Consider the following 10,611-nt stretch of genomic DNA (forward strand, 5'->3'; position numbering starts at 1 on the left):
ATGGAACGCTCCGCCCTGCCCAGCTGGGAGATGCATCACCAAGCCCTCCTCAGAGAAAGCAGATTAGAAAATCTTTTTTTTTTTTTTTTTTGTACCTCAAAAAATTAGAACTAGGCTTGTCCAGCCCTGGCAGTGTTAGCAATTATGCTGGAGAAGCATACAAATTTGAGTAAAAAAAAAAAAGGCCGAGCAGCTGCATTCTCCCAATCCCCAGGGCCTTAGAACACACCCCATAGAGAGAAGAGATCCTTTCTTGGAATTTGGAATGTGGTACTCAGTGAAAAGATCCCGACCTAACCATCTTTCTCTGGAGCTTTCACATCAACCACTTCGAAGAGACCTGGGTATAAAGGGACATGTTCACACCCGGTGCTTTTTAGTTTCCCTGTCAGCCTGGCCGTTGACCACATGACTTGGCAGAGCCGAGCAGTTCTCCCTGAGCCTCTGACTGGTACAATAAAAAATTTTTACTTTGAGGCTCGCTCAGCTTTCTGATGAAAGGAATTCGCTATGTCTCCGTGTGGGTGTTGCCTGTTTTATGTGCAGGTGGAAACCTCAGATGCTTGGACCCAAAAGCTAATGTATTGAACCTCTTCTTGCATTTGTCACACTCTCTGCTTGAGATTCAAAATGAGGGATTAAATGCTGGTGACCTGGGCATTGGCGTCATTGGCTCCAGAAATGTCCCCTCCCTGACACATAACCCACACCATGGAGGTTGTTTCCTGTGGACCACACCTGTAGGGATGTGCATCTTAATTGGAGAGGGAAATATTCAAGCAACTTGCGATTGTTAACTACAGGTTACGGTTGAAGAAGAGCAGCATTCAAATTTCTAATCAAGGGGCCATTGTCACTGATAATAATCATTTCCTCTCTGTTTATGTCTGGCTCTGAAATATGCATCCTCCATGGGCTGGAAAGTGATGCTCATTTAAGAAACCTCCCTCCAGGGGCGCCTGGGTGGCTCAGTGGGTTAAGCCGCTGCCTTCGGCTCAGGTCATGATCTCAGGGTCCTGGGATCGAGTCCCTCATCGGGCTCTCTGCTCAGCGGGGAACCTGCTTCCTCCTCTCTCTCTGCCTGCCTCTCTCTCTACTTGTGATCTCCCTCTGTCAAATAAATAAATAAAATCTTTAAAAACAACAACAACAACAAAAAGAAACCTCCTTCCAGGAGCACCTGGGTGGCTCAGTGGGTTAAGCCTCTGCCTTTGGCTCAGGTCATGATCCCAGGGTCCTGGTATCAAGCCCCACGTGGTGCTCTCTGCTCACCAGGGAGCCTGCTCCTCCCCCCACCTGCCGCTCTGCCTGCTTGTGATCTCTCTCCCTCTGTGTCAAATAAATAAATAAAATCTTAAAAAAAAAAAGGAACCCCCTCCCACCCCGCTCCGTCTGCATCACCACAACCTCTGAGAGGTTCACTTGGTGGAGATGGTGGGATTAGGGACTGAGAGAGACACTACATTTAAAGTAGCATCTAGTTAGCAGCTGCCTGATGTAGCTTTCCCCAACTCTCCCCTAAAATACACACAGGCACAGAAAAAGATTAAAACTCTAAGTCATCCAGTCATTGAAAAAATATTCGTCTGGCAAGCACTGAGTAAACAGTCGCTGCTTTCAAGGAATTTCTGGTCTAGTCACTAAACCAAACTCCGTCTTACTAACTATTGCTGTGTAACAAACTACCCCAAAACGTAGGGGCTTAACACAATTTCTTTTCCCGCAGTTGCAGTGGGTCAGAGTCCAGAAATGGCTTAGCTGGGTCCCCCAGCTGTAGGTCTCTCACAAAGCCATAGTCCTCTTAAGGTTCAACGAGGAACAACCGACCCACTTTCTTCCTCACTCACAGGGCTGTTGGAGGGATTTGGCTTCTAGTGGTTGTTGGACTAGGGATCCTTCCGGGTCTTGAGACATCAGTCTCTCCACAGATCATGTCACAACATGGTAGCTTTTGAGGAGTTTTAATAATAAGACACAACGGAGTAGACCTGGAGACAAGCAGGAGCGCTTCCAGATTCCTCACCCATCCCCTACCCGCCACTGAGATTTGAGGCATGTCTTAAATGTCTCATGCCTACCCCTCAGCATCTAGACTTTCTTCTTGTCCCTTCCTTCACTGATTTATCCACTCAAGTAATTCCGTGCGGCTCTATGTACCAAGAACTATTGTAGGTATTGGTAGTAGAGAAATGAGCGAACAAAACATATTTCCAATTCTTAGAGAGTTTACATTCCCATAGAGAAGACAGATAATAAATAAGAAACGTATAGTATACCAGAGGATGAGTGTTCTAGAAAAAATAAAGCAGAATAAGTGGGGGAGGAAGTGCTAAGAGGGTGTGTGTGTGTGTGTGTGTGTGTGTGTGTGTGTGTGGCAGAAGGTTATAATGTGACAACTGAGTGAAGAAGCAAAGGAAGGTAGAGGTCTTGGGGATAGCAGAATGCTTGGCATGTTCAAGGAACAGCAGCAAAGTCCATGGGGCTGGAGCAACATCAGCGAAACAGGTAAAAGACACAGGGTCAGAGGAGTAGTCAGGTGGTGGAAAGTAGCGGAGTTCACCATCCAATACTTTGAAAGTCTTTGTAAACCACTTTAAGACTCTGGATTTCCTCTGAGATGGGACACAATGGACAAATTTGGAGAAGAGCAGTAACATGATCTCTGCAAAGCCTCTCGGTTGCTAGGTTTGAGAACAAACAGGCAGCGGGACAAGGTGGAAGCCAAGAGAGCAGTTGCAAAATGACGGAAGTAATCCAGGTGAAAGTGGTAAGAAGTGATTGGAGTCTGGATATATTTTAAAGAAGAACAAAACAGATGAAATGAAAGATTGAATGTGGGATGTGAGAGAAAAGGGGGCATTAAGGATAACTCTCGAGCTTTTGGTCTGAGCAACTGGTGCCATTTATAGGGAAGGGGAGCACTGGAGGGGGAGCAAGATGGGAAGAATTTGGAAATCAAGAATTCTGTTTCAAAGACGTTAATTTGAGATGCTTATTAGACATCCAGATGGACATGTCAAGTAGGCAATTGGATAAATTAATCTGGCATTCAGGGGGGTGATTCTGGGCTAGAGATAGAAATCTGGAAGTTATCAGTTTACAGACAGTATTTAGAGCAATAAGACTTGATGAATTCACTAGGAAGTTATGGTAGATAGAAAAGCCATCCGAGAACTGATCCCCAGGGCACTCCCACATTGAGAGGGGGGGTGACAGGAAAACAACAAAGACTTGGCTAGGTAGGAAGAGAATCAAGAAATAGTGTTGTCCAGGAAAACAAGTGGAGAAAGTATTCCAAGTTTCTGGATCTTCCTTTTATTTACCTCTGTGTTTTTCATTTTTTAAAAAAGATTTTATTTATTTAATAAATCTCTCTTTATTTGTCAGAGAGAAAGAGAAAAGCAGGGGGAGCGGCAGGCCAAGGGAGAAGCAGGCTCCCCACTGAACAGGGAGCCCAAAGTAGGACCCGATCCCAGGACCCTAAGATCATCAGATGAGCCAAAGGCAGACACTTAACCGACTGAGCCACCCAGGCATCCAATCTCTTGTGTTTTCTTTACTTTTTTTTTTTTTTAAGATTTTATTTATTTATTTGACAGACAGATTACAAGTAGGCAGAGAGAGAGAGGGAGAAACAGGCTCCCTGATGAGCAGAGAGCACAGTGCAGAGCTCCATCCCAGGACCCTGGGATCATGACCTGAGCCAAAGCCAGAGGCTTTAACCCACTGAGCCACCCAGGCACCCCAATCTCTGTGTTTTTCAAATCCAACTATAAATAAGAATCACTCTACAAGATTTATGCACAGTACCTTATTTACTTATTTCGTGAGAAAGCTAAAGGATTGTCAAGGTAAATTTTGACTTGGCTTGACCTTAGTGACGGGTGCTGACTGAAGCCTGTAACTGGGTCAGATGGCCTCCTCTGCAGGTCCCACTCTGCTAGGAGGATTCCCAAGTACAGTAGAAGCACAGGCACTATGTATTGGAGAGTCAAGGGTTAGGAGGTTATTTCATTGAATGCTTTTGGATTATTACAGTTCTCAAAACTTTTCATTATAGAGAATACCAGATATGGAAAATTAGCAGAAGAGTATAACAATATAATAACCTCTGGGGTGTTCCTATCACCCAGTTCAACAATGATCAATCCACGGCCAATATGGTTTCTTTTATATTCCAATCTCTACCCCCCCCCAATAACTTTTGAAACAGATTCTCAACATCCTATCATTTCATCCGTAAACATTTTAGCATGTATCTTTAAAAATAGACTTTTTTCACATTAACACAGTTCTTTATCACCCCAGCAGTAAATATAATTTCTTAATACTGTAGGAAATCCTATCGGTGCTCAAATTCTCAATTGTTTGATAAATATCATGACTTTTTAAGACAGTTTGTTTGACTCAGGATCCAAATAAGGTCCATACATTGGGGATATGTCTTTTTAGACTCTACACCTTCTCCCTTTACCATTATATGTCCCCTAGGAAATTATATGTTGAGGGAAGCAGGTAAGAGTTTCCTTCACTCTGGATTTTGATGACTGCATCCTCATGTTGCTGGTGGTCAAATGTGCAGCATGTTTATGATCTTCCAAATTTCCTGTTAAAAGGGAATTGAGTCCAGAGGCTTGACCAGGTTTGTTTGATATTTTTTTTTGGCAAGACTCCTTTTTAGGTGCTGCTGTTTTCTTCCACCAGGAGTCCCTTAATGTCTGTTGGCATCTCTTTTTGTGTCATGTTAGTAGCTGTTGATGATTAAAGCCTAGATCTGTTATTACATTACGGGTGGCAAAATGGCTGTAATTCTATCTTTCCTTCTTCATGTATTGACTGTAATGCTCCTATAAAAAGAAATTCCCTACAATCTGTATTTGGTTTCTCAGTGATATGGTTCATACAGGAAAGGCAACATAAATGCTTGATGTCCTACCTTGATTTAAAATAATGAGTTGATACCTAGCACCCTCCCACAGAGACCAGTAGGGCTTGGAGGGGGCGGTAGTATTGTGAATGCATGGATTTAATTATGTGATGTGTTTTGGTCCATTGCAATTATCCTCACTGATGTTCAAATTATCCATCACTGGCATTAAAAGTCCCTTCAGATCGGTTCCTAAATCCCCCCTTTTTTGAAGTTTTATGGTTTTATTAACACAAATATGACATGCACAACCAGCTGTCTATTCATTTTCTTCACTGCGCAGCCTGGCATCGAGATTGGTGACTCTGATTGCCAGCTGGGCTGTTCTTTCCACAGTAGCTTTGCAGTTCTTGGAGGAGACATTGTGAGCCATCTCTGCACAGTTGGATTTGTTGCACAGCAGCAGCACTTCAAGCTCCTTGACCTTATGGACTAGGAACTTCCTGAAGCCACTGGGCAACATGTGTTTTGTCTTCTGTTGCTCCCGTAACCAATGTTGGGCATCAGGATCTGGCCCTTGAATCTTCTGAGCACCCTATTGTCAATGCCTTTTTGTTTCTACCAGTTGTGCTTAATTTTGACATATCAGTCTGACTGGTGCGGGATGAACTTCTTGGTCCTCTTCTTAACAATCTTGGGCTTCACCAAAGGTCTGAGGGCAGCCATGATGCCCAGTAACAGATGGCCACCACCTCCGCAGGCAGCTCCAAGGAAGCGAGCAATTCCTGAGTCTTTTTGGTGCAGAATCTTCGCTATCTGGTATGATGAGATGTGATGTTCAGGTTTATTTTGTATATTTCCAACTTAGATCTGTAATCGCCCTTTTCCCCTAGAAGACTTGGTTACTTTTAATGGAAAAGGAATTGAAGTTTTTCAGTACCATACGGGGTCACAGAATCAAAGGGCCAGGCAGTAGGTGTTGAAGATGTCACCTTGGTGAGTAAAGCTGTACTAGAGTCTTCTAGAACTCAGAATTTGACTGGGAACCATTTGCACCAACCTCCTCTCAAGCTGTTGATCTAAGAAAAGGATGCTATTATCTCCCAAGCAGAAGATAATTGTTTCATTCAATCCAAGTAAGTAAAAAGAGAAAAAAATGGAGCCCATGAAAAAACTGCTACTGAGTAAGAGAAAGGACATATCCTTTCCTCCCTAATGAACACGAGGAAGGGACAAATTTCCAAAAATGCAGGCTATTGCAGGATACGAGAAGAAAATATTGGGCAATTGTTTAGCATCCTTGATAGAATGGAAGAAGAGCTGTCTTTCATAAAACGTGAGCAGACAGGGGCACCTGGGTGGCTCAGTTGGTTAAGTGATCTGCCTTTGACTCAGGTCATGATCCCAGTGTCCTGCTCGGCGGGAAGCCTGATTCTCCCTTTCCTCCCTGCTCTTGTGCTCTCTCTCGCTATCTCTGTCCCTCTCTCTCAAATAAACAAAACCTTAAAAAAAATAACAAGGAAACATGAGCAGACAACCACAGGATGAAAACAAGCAAAGAAAAATAACAAAATAATGAAAAGGGAGATGTAAAAGAGAAAGATTTCTCAGGGAAAATTAAAAACATAAGAACAAAAACATGATCAGACTATACGGTATGTAATACCGTAATTTTCACCTAACAGTGTATGAGAAACAACTTTCAATGTGTCACTGAAGATTTTTTACAGTGCTATTCCTAGTGATTGGACTGCACGGGTAATCCAATATATGAAGGGTCATACCTCATTGAACTTACCCCCTCATGTTAGAAAATTATGTATGTTCCAGTTGTCTGCCATTTCGAGCAACGTCAAGAGGACACATCTTTGTACATCTTCTTATGTATTCAGTAACTGTTTAGTGAACATCTAATGATAGGCACAGTGCTAAATGTGAGGGCGCATGGCAGTAAAAAAGACACACACAGTTCCTGTCTTCATGAGCCTTGCACTTCAACAGGGAGACAGAACAATTAAGAAATGTCAGCAGGGGCGCCTGGATGGCTCAGATGGTTAAGCATCTGCTTTTGGCTCAGGTCATGATCTCCAGGTCCTGGGATCAAGCCCCACATCAGGCTCCCAGCTCAGCAGGGAGTCTGCTTCTTCCTCACCCTCTCTCTCTCCCCCTGCTTGTGCTCTCTCAGTCTCTTTCTTAAATGAAAAAAAAAAAAGAAAAAAAATGTCAAAAGTTTTACAATAAATGGTAGAGAAAGCATATGGTGATAACAAAGCACAAAGCCAGAAAGCCTAAATGACTTTAGATTTTTCTGAGAAAATGACATTTAACCTGAGACCTGAAGAATGAGAGGAGGAAAGCTAAGGAGAGAATTGCAAACAGTATTTCAGAGAAAGAGAACAGCATGTGCAAAGGCCTGAGTATAAGAAGAGCAAGTCACACTCAAGACAAAAGAAATTCAGTGGCAGGTCACAAAGGGACTTCTCTCTGAAGGACGTTAAGCATGGAAGTGTCATGGCCAATGTTTTTGTGGCAGAAGCAATACTCTGGAGCACAGTGGACATGGGGCATGTGACTAGAGGTAGGGAGGCTGTTTACTAGGCCAGGCAGGAAAAGGCAGTGGGCCAGAAAAGGGGGTTGGCAGTGAGATCCCAAAGAAGCAAATGGACTTTAGAAAATATTTAGAAGAGGTTGGTCCATTTGATGTGGGTGTTTAAGGGAGAGGGATTCAAAACTGGATCCCAGGTTTCTGACCTTAGCAATCAGGTAGTGCCATTTAAGAGTAACAGAAGAAAGAAATGGGAGAAATGACAAATTTAGTTGGGCAATGTTAAGTTTGAGGTTCCTACAAAATTGCTAAATAGAAATATCCACTCCGCAGTTGGACAAATCTGAGCTCAAGATCTCTCCTGAGACCAGGATTGGAGTTCTAGATTTGGGATCCATCAGCATGTGAGTGATAATCAAAGCTTTGGGAGTGCTTACAGGAAGAGTATATAGAGGGAGAAAGAAAATTGCCTAGGGCTGACTCCCAAGGAACAGCACCAACATTTAAGGGATGGCCAAAGGAAAAAGACACTTAGAAGGGGTAGGCAGAGAGATAGGAAGAAAACCAGGAAACATACAACTTTCCAGAAGTCTGTGTCAGGAGGAAGAGTGTGGCTAATAGCACCAAATAGTTCCAAGAGGTTAAGAAAGACAAGGGCTGAAGAGACTCCAGTGGGTCGAGTGACTACCTTCATGCCAGGACAAGAGCAAAGACGGGTAAGCTGGATGTGATGGCTAGATTTCACAGGAATGAGTTGGCTGAAGGTGAAGAAGCAGTTGATCTCTCACTTGACTTTTGACCCAATTTGAGAATCACTGTCTTATACTCAAGGCCAGATTAACCCATCTACATTTGTTTTCGTACCGGTTTTACTTGGGTTTGCATCTTTCATTTTGTCTTATGATTTTCTAGTTTTTATGTCCCCTTGCTATTTTCCTTTTTTATTTTTTTTCTGAATACATCATTGTGTTTACTGTTATCTCCCAAGGTAAACTTTTAATTCTATTCAGTAGTGGAATGAGAATTTGAACTCAGGCAGAACCCAGTGGAACCAGAATTTGAACTCTGGAGTCCAGTCTCAGCCACAGTGTTATACAGTGTTATATTTGATGACCCCCAAACACCCTACTACACATAGCAAATCAATTTGCCCTTGAAAATCATTATGCCATCAGGGTGATCCTTTCAATTCCAGAAATATACCTTAAAGAACTAATCAGAAAATTACGCATATAGGTATTCATTACAACATTATTTATAATAGCAAAAGAAGTGAATGTACATAGATTTTCCTTTTTAAAAATAATGTCCATTACCTATTCCTCTCTAGTGCCTGACTTATCTTTTTGTCTGTGTTCATAATTTTTGGTCTTATATCTGAATATAAGATATCTGGCAATGAAACAGAAAAAAACACAATAAGTAATATAATTTTCATTGTCCAATAAGACAAAGAATTCTAACCAATTCTTCTGTGGAGGCAGCTTTTTCTGGGATCTAAGATGGAGCAGGACTGGATTATGCAAATCCTCATGTGAAGGGTATCAAGGAACACTGAAGACTGTAACACCATGATTCATAACAGAAAGTGTCTATTTGGTCTTCACCACCATTTCTGGCACAGAGCTGCCCAAATCTGTGGAATTTCCTGAGCTATAAGAGAAGGAAGAACATCTTTTGTTGTAATATTTGATCTCTGGTCCTCAATTTCTGAAATCACTTCAATGAGAGCCGTGAGGTGAAATGAGCATCTTATTATTCATAACAAGTCCCTCTCAACCACAACCAACTTTATGTTAATGTGGTGACTTCTGAAAGTATCTCAAGATGGGGCAGCTAGTTACCAAAGGAGCCAACCACAGGATTAGAGCTTTTAGTCCTACCTCCTGACCTCAAGGAGGGGAAAGGGGCTGGAAGGTGAATCAGTCACCAATGGGCAATGATTTAATCAACCGTGCCTATGTGATGACGAAGCCTCCATAAAACCCCAAAACGACAGGGTTCAGAGAGCTTCTGAGTCGGTGAATATGTGGAGATTCAGGGAGAGCGGTGCACCCAGAGAGCATGGCAGCTCTGTGGCCCCTGCCATATCTTCTCCCCTGCGTTTCTTTCTCCTGGCTGCTCCTGAGTTCTGTCCTTTCATAAGAAACCAGTAATCCAGGAAATTTAGTGTTTCCATGAGTTCTGTGAGCCAATCCAGTTGATTAATTGAACCCAAGGAAGAATTACTGGAACCCCCAATGTATATAGCCTGTCAGTCCAAAGCACAGGGGATAGCCTGGGCTTAACCTGGGCTGGTGACTGAAGTGGTGGGATTGGGGGTCCGGTGTGGGAGGAGGCAGCCTTGTGGGATAGTGTCAGAACTGAGCTGAATTGTAGCATGCCCAGCTGGTGTTGGAGAACAGCTTACTGGTATGGGGAAACACCTCCCCTACCCTCCACCATCTTGGAACTGATGCTCAGATCCCTTACTATCTTTAAACACTTTACAAAGAAACCCGGCTAAACCCATTCACCTGAATGGCTCTCTGCAGCCCGTCATAAACACACAGGCCGAGAAAGCCGCTCCTCACTGAGGGAAGGTACTTCTGCCGACAGCCGAGAGGTGGGGTGCGGGTATATTGTCTTCTGGTCATATTTTTGTCTTCCTCTCAAACGTGGAGCTCTACCACCAGCAAGGCCCTTTCAGATCCCCGGCTTCTTCAGCTTTGCCATGAAAGCCCCCTCACGTGAACACCAGCTGGGGGTGGGTGAGAAGAGGTTGTAGCCCAAAAAGGCCAGCTGTAAGCTAAAATTTCTTTGAAGATTTGCAATTTATATTTAAAATCCATGTGAATTTTACAGTCTGTTTCATAATGTGTTATACATAAAAATGTGTTTCCCCCTTAAAAGCTCTACCAAAATTGGTGCTCCGGGAATATGGGCTGTGTTTATCCCCTTTGAGTATTCCTTGCCATGCTCCCTGCCCCCTACTTTAATTTGATGTTGGGCCGGTTCTCTCAGAGTCTAGATTAGTAGACCGCTTCTTTCCGATATTAGAGGTCCTTAGAACAGAACACTGTATATTCTTCTAACCTACAGAGAAGGGGGGTCTATGTAAGCTCTGCTTGCTGGATATTTTCTTTCTCAGTTGACATTTTTTTTTTAAAGATTTTATTAATCTGACAGACAGATCACAAGTAGGCAGAGAGGCAGGCAG

The 10,611-nt window shown here is 43.1% G+C and overlaps 1 pseudogene; it reads right to left on the reverse strand.

The window, feature by feature from the left end:
- Window positions 1–5,146: 5,146 nt before the first annotated feature.
- LOC131825848 (large ribosomal subunit protein eL32-like) lies at window positions 5,147–5,629 on the reverse strand (annotated as a pseudogene).
- Between the last annotated feature and the right edge of the window lie 4,982 nt (window positions 5,630–10,611).

The sequence above is a fragment of the Mustela lutreola genome, chromosome 2 (assembly GCF_030435805.1).
Source record: "Mustela lutreola isolate mMusLut2 chromosome 2, mMusLut2.pri, whole genome shotgun sequence".
Taxonomy (NCBI): Eukaryota; Metazoa; Chordata; class Mammalia; order Carnivora; family Mustelidae; genus Mustela; species Mustela lutreola.